An 11,674-nucleotide genomic window follows, 5' to 3' on the forward strand; every position below is an offset into this window, starting at 1 on the left:
ATCAAGTGAGATTTATTCCAGGAATGCAAAGTTGGTTCAATATTTGAAAATTCATTAATATCCTCTATGTATTTATAGATCCAGGGAGACATTACAGTTATCCCACAGATGCTGTAAAAGCCTTGAACAAAATTCAAAACCCATTCCTGATAAAAATTACTCAACTGAAATTGACAGGTGCTTTATTAATAAAATGAACTATGTCTTACTAGTATATATGGGCACACTTCGTTTTATTGCTTTTTGCTTTACTGTCTTTTACAGATACTGCTCTTTTTACAAGTTGAAAGTTTGTGGCAACTCTGCATTGAGCAAATCTATCAGTGCCATTCTTCCAACAGCATTTGTTCATGTTGTATCTCTGTCACATTTTGGTAATTCTCACAATATTTCAAAATTTTCCATTATTATTATATCAGTTATGGTGATCTATGATCAGTGATCTTTGATGTTACCACTGTAATTGTTTTGGAGTGCCAAGAACTGTGCTCATATAAGATAGCAAAGTTAATCAATATATGTTGTGTGTATTCTGACCGCTCCACTGACCAGGCATTCCCCTGTCTCTCTCCCTCTCCTCAAGCCTCTCCATAACTTAAGAAATAACAATATTGAAATTAGACTAATAACCCTGCATGGCCTCTCAGCAATCAACTGAAAGGAAGAGTCACACGTGTCTCACTTTAAATCAAAAGCTAGAAATTATTAAGCATATTGAGGAAGGCATGTCAAAAACTAGGCCTCTTCCACTGAATAATTAGCTACATTGTAAATGCAAAGGAAATTTTTCAGGAAATTAAAAGTAAGTGTCACTCCGGTGAACAAATGATCAAAAAATGAAAGTGAATTATTTTTGATATGGGGAAAGTTGTAGTAGTCTGGATAGAAGATTAAACCAGCCACAATCCTCCCATAAGCAAAAACCGAATCCATAGCAAAGCCCTAACTCTTAAATTCTATGAAGCCTGAGGGAGGTGAGGAGGCTGCAGAAGAATGGTTTGAAGCTCGTTGGTTCATGAGATTTAAGGAATGAAGCCATCTCCATAACATAAAAGTGCGAGGTGAAGTAGTAAGTGCTGATGTAGAAGCTGAAGCAAGTTATCCAGAAGATCTTATGAAGATAATTGATGAAGGTGGCTACACTAAATAACGGACTTTCAATGTAGACAAAACAGCCTTAAATCATAAGATGTCATCTAGGACTTCCATAGCTAGAGAGAAGTCAATGCCTAGCTTCAAGCTTCAAAGGACAGGCTGACTCTCTTGTTAGGGGCTAATGCAGCTGGTGACCTTAAGTTCACACCAATGTTCACTTACCATTCTGAAAATCCAAGGGCCCTTAAGAATTACACTAAATCTACTCTGCCTGTGCCTGCACTCCGTATAAGGAACATCAAAGCCTGGATGACAGCACATCTGTTTACAGCATGGTTTAATGGATATTTTAAGCCCATTGTTGAGACCCACTGCTCAGGAAAAAAAGATCTCTTTCAAAATATTACTGCTCATCGACAAGGTACCTGGTCACCGAAGAGCTTGGATGGAGATGCACAAGATGAATGTTGTTTTCATGCTTGCTGACACAACACCCATTCTGCAGCTTATGGATCAAGGAGTCATTTAGACTTTCAAGTCATATTATTTAAGAAATACCTTTTATAAGCCTACAGTTGCCATAGACAGTGATTCCTCTGATGGATTGGGGCAAAGTAAATTGGAAACCTTCTGTAAAGGACTGAACATTTTAGATGTCATTAAAAACATTCATGATTCATGAGAGGAGGTCAAAATATCAACATTAACAGGAATTTGGAAGAAGTTGCTTCCAACCCTCATGGGCGACTTTGAGGGGTTCAAGGCTTCAGTGGAGGAAGTAACTGCAGATGTGGTAGAAACAGCAAGAGAAATAGAATTAAAAATGGAGCCTGAAAATGTGACTGAATTGCTGCAATCTCATGAGAAAACTTGAACAGATGAGGGGTTGTTTCTTATGAATGAACAAAGAAAGTGATTTCTTGAGACAGAATCTATTCCTGGTGAAGATGCTGTGAACATGGTTGAAATGACAACAAAGGATTTAGAACACTGTATGATGAACTTAGTTATAAAGAAGTGACAGGGTTTAAGAGGACTGACTTCAATTTTGAAATAAATTCTACTGTGGGTAAAATGCTATCAAACAGCATTACATGCTATACAGAAATATTTCATGAAAGGAAGAGCCAATCAATGCAGGAAACTTCACTGTTGTCTTATGTTAAGAAATTGCCACAGCCACCCCAACCTTCAGCAACCACCATCCTGATCAGTTAGCAGCCATCAACATCGAGGCAAGGCCCTCCGCTAGCAAAAATATTATGACTCACTGAAGGTTCAGATGATTGCTAGCATTTTTTAGTAATAAAGTATTTTTAAATTAAGGCATGACCATTTTTTTTTTCAGACATAATGCTATTGCACCCTTAATAGACTATAGTATAGTGTAAATATAACTTTTACATGTACTGGGAAACCAAAAAATTTATAATTGCAATTTTTGCTCTATTGTGGTGATCTGAAATTGAACGAAGGTCACTTTGGTGAAGTTCTCCTGGGCATTTTTCTACTAAAGGTTTGGCCAACTTTCTCAAAACATAATAAACAGACATCACTGCACTTTGGCCCTCCAGAAAGTCAACGAGCAAAATGTCTTGGCATCCCAAAACACTGTTGCCATGACCTTTGCTCTTGACTGGTCCACTTTCGCCTTAATGGGACCACTTCGGCCTCTTGGTAGCCATTGCTTTGATTGTGCTTGGTCTTCAGTATTGTACTGCTGAAGCCATGGTTTATCTCCTGTTACAATTCTTTGAAGAAATGCTTCAGGATCTTAATCCCACTTGTTTAAAATTTCCATAGAAACCTCTGCTCTTGTCTGTAGCTGATCTGGGCATGATGGTTTTGACACTCATTAAGTGGAAAGTTTGCTCAACTTGAACTTTCAGTCAGAATTGGGTAAGCTGAACCAGTTGAGATGTCTATGATGTTGGCTCTTGTTTGTGCTGCTGTCAGTCCTCTTCAGTTAGGGTATGAACAGAATGAATTTTTTCCTCATAAATTGATGTGGATGGTCTGCCCCTGCTTTGTATTCAAATTAATCTTGTCCCTTCTGAAATCAGGTTATATGCATTTTTTAACTGCTGATTCCTTTGGGGGCACTGTCCTTACAAGTGACTTGTAAAGTATCAGTGATTTCACCATTCTTGCAGGCAAACATCAGCATAAATTTGATGTTTGTTCTTCATTTTTTTTTCCTTCTTGCTTTCAAGTCATGTTGCTCTGACAGGGACTCTTTTCAAATTGATGTCTTATCCTTAATGCCTCAAACTTGAACCCGTTCAGACATGTTATAAAAAGTTAGTACAGGTTTATTTTGGTGCAAAAACGTTTAAAATTCATGCATAGTTTTTTCATAATACATATTTCCCATAAACTTTTTGAAGACCTCTCATAAACATATATATTACGCATTTATTGCAATATTGTTTCTTATTGAAAAATATTAGAAACAATCTAATAGTCATTGAGAAAACTACAGAACAACGCAGTATTATGCTGCTGTGCCATAAAAGGGGCAAAATCTCTGAAAACTGATATGAACTGATTTCCAGGGTACACTGTTAAATGAAAAAAGCAAAATGAAAAGAATATAATATACTATCCTTCACGTAAGAAAGAAGGGAGATGTAGGAAAGTATGCATGTATCAGCTCTCTTGTGCAAAAGAAACAAAGGAAGTAGAAACCAGAAATTAATGAGATTATTTACCTACAGGGGATGGGTGGGAATGGGGTGGAAATAATGAGAGGAGAGAATGAGAAGAGACAAGGGGAAACTGGTATCTCTGGGTGTAGCTTTTGATATAGTTAGGCTGTTAGAACAATGCTTTTCCATACTCCCCCAACAAATTAATATTTAAAATAAACTGGGATGGGGGAGCCCAAAATAGAATTGTCATTCTGTGTTAATCACTCACTGTAGACACTTAGGAGGGAGGCTGTTGGCCTTCAACCAGAGATGACCTTCAGTGTTTATGCCAGTCCTGTGGGATGGGCTTCTCCCCATAGGATCAGCTCCTTCAGTTCAGGCACCACTTCTTTTCCATTCTCTCTCTCTCTCTCTCTCTCTCTCTCTCTCTCTCTCTCTCACACACACACACACACACACACACACACACACACACTCTTTGCATGAACCAATGGGCAAAGTGTTGTAATTTCAGAAGTTCACTAGAGATTATCTCATCTTTCCGTCGTCTTCTTTTTTAAAAATAAGGAACCAAAGATCCAAGGACTTTCTTGCAAGTGACTTTCTTGCCGTTTTATAGCTGTTTAGGAGCTGAGCAAATGGCAACAAATTAACAAACCCTTTATGACCAGAACCCTCCTCTTCTCCATGGACATGGAAGGGAGAGAGTTGAGGACATTCCCAAGCACCCTTTTGTGACATCAAGAGTCCCCTCTCACTACCCACATTTCCCATCTAGGCCTGTTCACAGAGGCAGAAGGCGGTTAAGGGGTAGATGTTCTTTCTTTGCATCGAGGCCATTTGTTAATCACTTGCAGAAGGATTGTTACAAACAAAAAATGGAAGCTTTATACTTTTTCCAGTCTATGCCCCTGCCTTACCTAGCCCAGACACTACATCTGAGGAGTTGAGATTCACAAACATTGGGGAAGTTTTTGTCCTAGAGTTTTCTGTACATTTTAGTAGATAAAGGGATGTTCCAATAAGGAGAAGGTATGTGTTTCGGAAAGTACTTTTCTATTCCTAACAACAAACGCCTCAGAATTTGAATTTTGTGATGTCACAAGGTGGCAAAATTTTGCCACAGGTAGTCTCAGACCTCAGGCAAAAACACATGACGTTGACATCATAAATATATTGAGTCCAGCGGAGGCTGGGAGGAAGAGCAGATGTTCGGAGTTCCCAGGCTCTCGCTGCAGTGTTCCCTGCTCCTGGGCGTACGTAGGAGTCTTTTCTACCACAGCCCAATTACCATGTCCCTAAGTCACCTCAACCCACAGATGGGAAGAGCAGTCAGCCCTGCAGATATTTCAATGACATACGAGATTTGATTAAGTTTATTTTATTGCACACTCAAAGTATTTAATCAGTTGCTAAAGCTGACAGATACAAGCCAACACATTTCTTCTCTCTTTTTTTTTTAAACGTCTATCCAGGAGCCTCCATCTGCATTGCTGCTTTTGTCCTTGGCCTTGCAGTGCTGTCTACAGCCCAATGCACAGATGCAGACGTCAAAAGGAGAAAGCACACAGCCTCTGGGGGACCACGCCCAGGGAGCGACTTTGTGCCGCAGGCTTTCTGGAAGGACATGTTCTCACTCAGGTTTCATCTGAGATGTGGTTAGGAAAACTCCAAGGAATGAGCTGAAAATCAGGTAAATCAAGACAAACATTTTACCTAGAATGGCGATTTGTAATAAAAATGTCGTAACTTGCTGTCTCAGAGGAAGATTCAACTGCTGAAATTCAACAAAACGATCACCGGAAGCTGTAATTTACGGCATTGCTTAGTGGTTAGGTGAGTGAATTCTGGTCTTGAAGAGCTGGGTTCAAATTTTGAACTTACCTTACTGTGTGATCAACCTCAGACAAGTTATTTAACCTCTTTGTAGTCGATCTGTAAAAGGGAAATGTGGTGTGCGAAGTGCCTAGAATATCTTATGTGTATAATACACACTAGCTATTATAAAGTCATCATTTTTATAGTACTCATCTTTGTCTCTGTGATGTCTCCTTGCCAAATCATTGTATTTATTTATTTATTTATTTTTATTTTTGAGACGAAGTCTTGCTGTTGCCCAGGCTGGACTGCAGTGGCACAATCTCAACTCACTGCAATCTCCATCTCCCAGATTCTCGCGATTCTCCTGCCTCAGCCTCCCAAGTCGTTGGGATTACAGGCTCGGGCAGGCCTCTGCCTCCCTGACCAGGGCTCTCATCTCTGAATGTCTCCTTGCCTCCCACGTGTATGCTTCTCTGCAGGTCAGGTAAAGAGAAGGAGCTTGGAGGGTTGACGTCAGATGTGGAGACCATGGTCCGTTCCTGTCCTCCCCTTGGCAGGCCTGGAGGAAGGCAGAAGGGGAGAGATGCTCGGCACAGTGCATGGGAGAAACAGGCTTTGTCTCTCTCCACTTGGAGCCTCCTTTTATTCTGTGTTGGGAAAAAGCTGAGTGTTCGGAGGGAAACTGAGGCAGGACTTGCATAATGCCCTCTGGAATGTGTCTAGACTTGCTGGCTCCTTGCTTCTAGCCTTCCTGGGCTCCTATTCCCATTATCTCAAGTAGCAGAACATGTTCCATATAAATGCTAAACTGTCACAGCTGTAGATCATGAGATTAATACAGCGTGTCCTTCTGACCTCCACATTCTCACCACCAGTTTCTTAGTTGGATTACCAATAAATACCGTGGGCTCCTAGAGCTCGGGGTCTTTGCAACCTCCGCGATGGCGATGACCCTCTGGTGTCTCACCTTTCTCTCTCAAACTGTCTTTTTCTCAATCCTTTGACTCCGCTGGACTTTGTCACCCCCACGACCTGGTGTTGGATCTGATCACCCCAACATTCCTGGCCGCCCAATGTGGGGCGACAAAGACCCTGGTGAAGGTAACGCTAGAGCACGTGAAAGCGGAGGATACATCGTCAAAGGACACCCAAGGACATCTAAAAGAAGCTTGGCGGGAAAGCTGAGCACTCAGAAGAACCAGAGTAACATGGGACAAGGTGAAAGCAGACATTCTGCTTATACTAAATTTCTTAAAGCATTTATTTTGAAGACGGGGAGTGAAATTAGTACTCAAAATTTGTTATCACTCATCCCAGCCCATGGTTCCTGGACGAAGGGTCTATAGAGTTGGATGAATGGGAGAGAACTGGCAGATTTTTAAAAAAGCATATAAAGATAGAGCAAAAATTCCAGTTTGGTTTAGTCTATGTGGGTGCTAATAAAAGCTCTTGAGTAGTTTCAAACAGATGAAGATTCAGATGAAGAGGAGGATGAGTGTAAGAAACTTCAGATTCTGAATGTGAGGAACAGGAAACATAGGAAATTAAAGGGAAACTGAAGAAAGTATATTTTACCAGCCCATCGGCTCCACCTGCTGAACTAAGTGAAAGGTCACCTCCTCTTTCGCCTCTTAATAGGCAAGAAGATTAGCTACAAAACTTCTCCTGTAGTTGCAACATTAAAACCTGGAGCAATTGGTGGTGCAGTACAAAATTCTATTCAAAAGGCTAGAGCTGAGGGAGACCTTGAAGCAGGGCAACTTCCCCTAACTATAATCCAGCAGGGAGGACAGCAAACGCCCCTCTGCTGTTTCCAAAATCCATCTACAAAGGATAAAGATATACAAGTAGTTAAAAAGTGTACCCTATTCCTTTAAAAGCCAGGGTAAATTTAAAAACCTATAATTGATAATTGAAGGTCTTCTGACCCTATATTACTCCAATGCTACCTTTTTGTCAGTGTAAACAAGGGCGTAGCCCGAAAGCACAGAGACCAGTGACAACCACTAGCCTTCCTATCAAAAATCCTTAACCCAGTAACCCGCGGATGGCCCACATACATTCAATTAGCGGCAACTGCTTTGCTAGCAGAAGAAAGTAGAAAAATAACTTTTAGAGGAAACGTCATTGTAAGCACACCTCACCAGTTCAGCACTATCCTAAGTAAAACAAAAAGCAAAAGGTAGCTTACTAACTCAAAATCTAAAAGTATAGGGCTATTCTGTAAGAAAAAGGTGATTTAACATTAACCACTAAAAATTCCCTTAACCAAGCAGGTTTCCTAACAAGGAATTTAAATCTTAATTACCATACAAAAGTCTGACCAGACGTAGGAGGAACTCCCTTCAGGACAGGACCATAGATGGTTCCTCCCGGGTGATTGAGGGAAAGGAAAAAAAAAAAAAAAGCCCATGAGGGGTATTCAGTAATTTATAGGGAAACTCTTGTAGAAGCAGAGTTAGGAAAACTGCCTAATAATTGGTCTGCTCAAACGTGGGAGCTCTTTGAACTCAGCCAAGCCTTAAAGTACTCACAGAATCAAAAAACTCTATTTCAATCCTGACTCAAAAGGTTACCTACACCCTCTCTGAAATGAATTTGCATAAGAACTTTTGTTTTTGGGAGTGCATCTTGATGGGGAGGGGCGGGGCGGGGTTGTTATGAAATACTCAGGAACCCAGCCCAGCTCTAGAACTCACCCCTGAGCGCAAAGGCAATGGTGGTCACGCTGGTAAAGAACCACTAGAATCCAGCTGCCCGGACCCCTTTCTTTGTGGTCAAGAAAGGTGGAAAAGGTGCAGGACTGCGACATTGGTAAGCGTAACGAATCCGATAGGCAGAGGTCCATGGGCGGTTACTCACCCTGAAAAGGAATAAGCATTAGGACCATAGAGGATGCTCCAGGACTAACGCTCATTGGAAAATTACTAGAGGTGCTGGCATCCCTTTTTTTTTTTTGAGGGGGGAAATGTTCCCCTCAAGGCAAAACCCCCCTGGGGTGTTTTTTGGGAAATTCGGCCCAGAGTATATGTACCTTTTTCCTTCTCAGACTTGAAACAAATTAAAATAGAGCTAGGTAAATCCTCAGATAACCATGATGGCTATATTGATGTTTCACGAGGGTTAGGACAATCCTTTGATCTGACATGCAGAGATAAAACGTTACCGCTAGATCAGACACTAACCCCAAATGAGAGAAGTGCCGCCATAACTGCAGCCTGAGAGTTTGGCGATTTCTGGTATCTCAGGTCAATGACAGGATGACAACAGAGGAAAGAGAATGATTCCCCGTAGGCCAGCAGGGAGTTCCCAGTGTAGACCCTCACTGGGACACAGAATCAGAACATGGAGATTGGTGCCACAGACATTTGCTAACTTGTGTGCTAGAAGGACTAAAGAAAACCAGGAAGAAGCCTACGAATTATTCAGTGATGTCCACTGTAACACAGGGAAAGGAAGAAAATCCTACTGCCTTTCTGGAGAGACAAAGGGAGGCATTGAGGAAACATACCTCTCTGTCACCTGACTCTACTGAAGGTCAACTAACCTTAAAGGATAGGTTTATCACCCAGTCAGCTGCAGACATTAGAAAAAACTTCCAAAGTCTGCCTTAGGCCTGGAGCAAAACTTAAAAACCCTATTGAACTTGGCAATCTTGGTATTTTTATACTAGAGATCAGGAGGAGCCGGTGGAACGGGACAAACAGGATTAAAAAAAAAAAGGGCCACCCCTTTAGTCATGGCCCTCAGGCAAGCGGACTTTGGATGCTCTGGAAAAGGGAAAGGCTGGGAAAATCAAATGCCTGATAGGGCTTGCTTCCAGTGCGGTCTACAAGGACACTGAAAAGACTGTCCGAATAGAAATTAGCTGCCCCCTCGTCCATGCCCCTATGTCAAGGGAATCACTGGAAGGCCCACTGCCCTGGGGGACAAAGGTCCTCTGAGTCAGAAGCCACTAACCAGATGACCCAGCAGCAGGACTGAGGGTGCCTAGGGCAAGCGCCAGCCCATGCCATCACCCTCACAAGAGCCCCGGGTATGCTTGATCATTGAGGGCCAGGAGGTTAACTGTCTCCTGGACACTGGCACAGCCTTCTCAGTCTTACTCTCCTGTCCCGGACAACTGTCCTCCAGATCTGTCCCTCTCCGAGGGGTCCTGGGACAGGCGTTCACTAGATACTTCTCCCAGCCACTGAGTTGTGACTGGGGAACTTGACTCTTCTCACATGCCTTTCTAATTATGCCTGAAAGCCCCACTCCTTTGTTAGGGAGAGACATCCTAGCAAAAGCAGGGGCCATTGCACACTAGAATTACAAGGAAAAGAGGTGAATACATATACAGCCACTAAGTATGCTTACCTAGTCCTCCATGCCCACACAGCAATACGGAGAGAAAGAGAATTCCTAACTTCTGAGGGAACACGTATCAAACATCAGGAAGTCATTAGGCCCCCAAATTCTCCTTACCTCTGAATCTACTTCCTCCCATGCCTAAAATCCCTGCCTAAAGATAATTTTATGGGGAAGACGATTTGCTTGTGTCTCTCCAGCTGACAATCAGGTGCCTATGTGGGTGCCCACCAAACATCTGAAGATGTATCAGCCATAGCATCTAGTGGACCCCCCCCCCCATACAGCGCGAATTGAAGGTTTGAAAAGCCTCGATTTGCTTTCTCTATGCCTTCTGTTAATCAGAAAAGGCCTGTTTCTCATTATTGATGGCCTCCCAGCTACAGCCACAAAAGTTTTTGCTTCTGTTTCAGTAGATTTACTAACGTGGGGGTGGGGGGTGAGGTATGCTTGTGATTTTGCAGATGAACGAACCGTGTGGATGCTCTCAAGATGTGTACGGCCATGGAACGGGAGACTGGAGGGACTCATGGATCCCAACCATGGACCAGGTTTCCCCAGTACAAGCCATGAGCCAGCTGAATTTGAATGCGAAGATGGAACGAGGACCGACGGGAGTCACGATGCTTAACGGACCAATGCTTTCTGACTCAACTACTCTCTACCCTGAATACGAGAGACCCTAATAGTTAAGGCAGGAGTATCATCGCCCTTATTCAGCATGAAGAAGTTACGGAAGATGGACCTTCATCCTTCTGCTACCCCTAGGATTAAGGGTCCTCTTGTAAAAGGGAAAGGGGAGATATGTTGGAAGCTTTCAAACCAGAGTGACTCTAGTAATAATGACAGCTAGCAATAATGATACCTTCTCTTTTACAATAAAGAGAAGGGGGGGCATGTTGGGAAAAAGCAGAGTTTTGGGAGGGAAACCGAGGCAGAACTTGCATAAGGTCCTCTAGAATGTGTCTAGCCTTCCTAGGCTCCTAGGCCGCTATTCCCATTATCTCAAGTAGCAGAACATGTTCCATAAAAAGGTAACCCATCACAGCTCTAAATCAGGTGCTTAATGCAACGTGTCCTTTTGCCCGCCACATTCTCACCACCTGTTTCTTTATTGGATTACCAATAAATACTGTGGGTCCTAGAGCTCGGCGTCTTCGCAGCCTCCACGGTAGTGATGGTCCTCATCGTCCCACATTTCTCTCTTAAACTTTTTCTCAGTCCTTTGAGTCCACCGGACTTTGTCACCCCCATGACCTAGTGTTGGGTCTGATCACCCCAACAATTGTGTGCCTGGGCTGCCTTGTGTTCAGGAGAGTCATTGGCTCTTGAAAAAACTGTGGCCAGGAAGCAGGAAAAGCTAGCAAGTAAGGTTTTTTGTTTGTTTTTTGAGACGGAGTCTCACTTTGTCGCCCAGGATGGAGTGCAATGGAGCAATCTCGGCTCACTGCAACCTCCACCTCCCGGGTTCTAAGCGATTCTGTCTCAGCTTCCCGCGTAGCTGGGACTACAGGCACCCGCCACCACAACCATCTAATTTTTGTATTTTTGGTAGAGGTGGGATTTCACCATATTGGCCAGGCTGGTCTCAAACTCCTGACCTTGTGATCCACCCATCTTTGCCTCCCAAAGTGCTGGGATTACAGGAGTGAGCCACTGTGCCTGGCCTATACTTGAAAATCTTGAAAGCAGTTATGTCAGACGTGCTAACCAGAGCACCCCATCCTGAATAGCGGCTGGGTAAAATGAGGTTGAGA

General features: G+C 42.8%; 1 long non-coding RNA gene across 1 annotated transcript; it reads left to right on the forward strand.

Annotated features, from left to right (window-relative positions):
• The first annotated feature begins 4,503 nt into the window (after positions 1-4,503).
• On the forward strand, positions 4,504-5,772 carry LOC108527974 (uncharacterized). Its single transcript, XR_001884992.1, has 2 exons — positions 4,504-4,778; positions 5,222-5,772. It is a non-coding gene; the product is annotated as an uncharacterized LOC108527974 (long non-coding RNA).
• Positions 5,773-11,674: the final 5,902 nt, after the last annotated feature.

The sequence above is a fragment of the Rhinopithecus bieti genome, unplaced genomic scaffold, assembly GCF_001698545.2.
Source record: "Rhinopithecus bieti isolate Rb0 unplaced genomic scaffold, ASM169854v2 scaffold_3948, whole genome shotgun sequence".
NCBI classification, from domain to species: Eukaryota; Metazoa; Chordata; class Mammalia; order Primates; family Cercopithecidae; genus Rhinopithecus; species Rhinopithecus bieti.